We start from the raw sequence: 2,102 nt of genomic DNA on the forward strand, positions 1-2,102 counted from the left end.
TGAAAATTAAACGAGTCGAAGGCGAGTAGGAGATTCCCCCGCGCCGGAGGCGCCGTGTGACACCACGACGGGCAACGCGCCGCACGACCAACATACACTTCGACCTATGCCCACCTTTCAAGATGTTTATGAAAGCTAAACGAGCCGAAGGCAAGCAGGAGGTTCCCCGCGCCGGAGGCGCAGTGCCACATCACAGCGGAGAACGCGCCGCACGGACCAACACGCTGCACGACCAACACACACTTCGACCTATGCCCTCCTTCAAGATGTTTATGAAAATTAAATGAGTCGAAGGCGAGCAGGAGGTTCATCGCGCCGGAGGCGCCGTGTGACACCATGGCGGACAACATGCCACAAAGACCAACACGCTGCACGACCAACACACATTTTGACCTATGCCCATCCTTCAAGAGGTTCCGCGCGCCGGATGCGCTGTGTCGCACCATGATGGAGAACGCGCCGCATGGAGCAACACATTGCATGACCAACACACACTTCGACCTATGGCCCCTGTGTAAGATCTTTATGAAAATTAAAATTGTCGAAGGCGAGCAGGAGGTTCCCCCGCGCCGGAGGCGCCTTGACACTCCACGACGGACAACGTGCCGCCTGAACCAACACACTGCACGATCAACACACACTTCGACCTACCCCATTCAAGATGTTTTTTGAAAATTAAATGTGCTGAAGGCGAGCAGGAGGTTCCCCCATGCCGGAGGCGCCGTGTGACACCACGACGGACAATGCGCCGCATAGACCAACACGTCGCACGACCAACACACACTTCAATCGATGCCCACCCTTGAAGATGTTTATGAAAACTAAATGTGCCGAAGGCGAGCAGGAGGTTCCCCCGTGCCGGAGGCGCCGTGTGACACCACGACGGGCAACATGCTGCATGACCAACACACACTTCGACCTATGCCCCCCTTCAACATGTTTATGAAAATAAAACGAGTCGAAGACGAGCAGGAGGTTCGTCCGCGCCGGAGGCGCCATGTGACACTACGACGGACAACGTGCCGCACGGAGCAACACGCTGCACGACCAACACACACTTCGACCTTTTCCCCCCTTCAAGATGTTCATGAAAATTAAATGAGCCGAAGGTGAGAAGGAGGTTCCCCCGCGCCGTAGGCGCCGTGTAACATCATGACGGGCAACGCGCCTCACGGACCAACAGGCTGCACGACCAACATACACTTCGACCGATGGCCACCCCCTTCAAGATGTTTACGAAAATTAAACAAGCCAAAGGCGAGCAGGAGGTTCACCCGTGCCGGAGGCGCCGTGTCACACCATGACAGACACCGTGCCGCACGAACCAACATGCTGCATGACCAACACACACTTCGACCTATGCCCCCCCTCAAGATGTTTATGAAAATTAAACGACTCGAAGACCAGTAGGAGTTTCCTCCGTGCCGGTGGCGCCGTGTGACACTACGACGGACAACGTGCCGCACGGCCAACACGTTGCACGACCAACACACACTTCGACCTATGCCCCCTTTTAAGATGTTTATGAAAATTAAACGAGCCGCAGGCGAGCAGGAGGTTCCCCCGCGCCGGAGGCGCCTGTGACACCACGACGGACAAAGCATCGCATGGACTAACACGCTGCACGGCCAAGACACACTTCGACCTATGCCCCCATCAAGATGTTAATGAAAATTAAATGAGTCGAAGGCGAGCAGGAGGTTCCTCTGTGCTGGAGGCACCGTGTGACACCACGACGGACAATGCGCCGCATAGACCAACACGTCACACGACCAACACACACTTCGATCGATGCCCATCCTTCAAGCTGTTTACAAAAACTAAATGAGCCAAAGGCGAGCAGGAGGTTTCCCCGTGCCGGAGGCGCCGTGTGACACCACGACGGGCAACATGTTGCACGACCAACACACACTTCGACCTATGCCCCCCCCCTTCAAGATGTTTATGAAAATTAAACGAGTCGAAGACGAGCAGGAGGTTCCTCCATGCCGGAGGCGCCGTGTGACACTACGACGGACGACGTGCCACATGGACCAACACGCTGCATGACCAACACATGCTTCGACCTATGCCCCCCTTCAAGATGTTCATGAAAATTAAAC

The sequence above is a fragment of the Triticum dicoccoides genome, chromosome 5B (genome assembly GCF_002162155.2).
Source record: "Triticum dicoccoides isolate Atlit2015 ecotype Zavitan chromosome 5B, WEW_v2.0, whole genome shotgun sequence".
Classification (NCBI taxonomy): Eukaryota; Viridiplantae; Streptophyta; class Magnoliopsida; order Poales; family Poaceae; genus Triticum; species Triticum dicoccoides.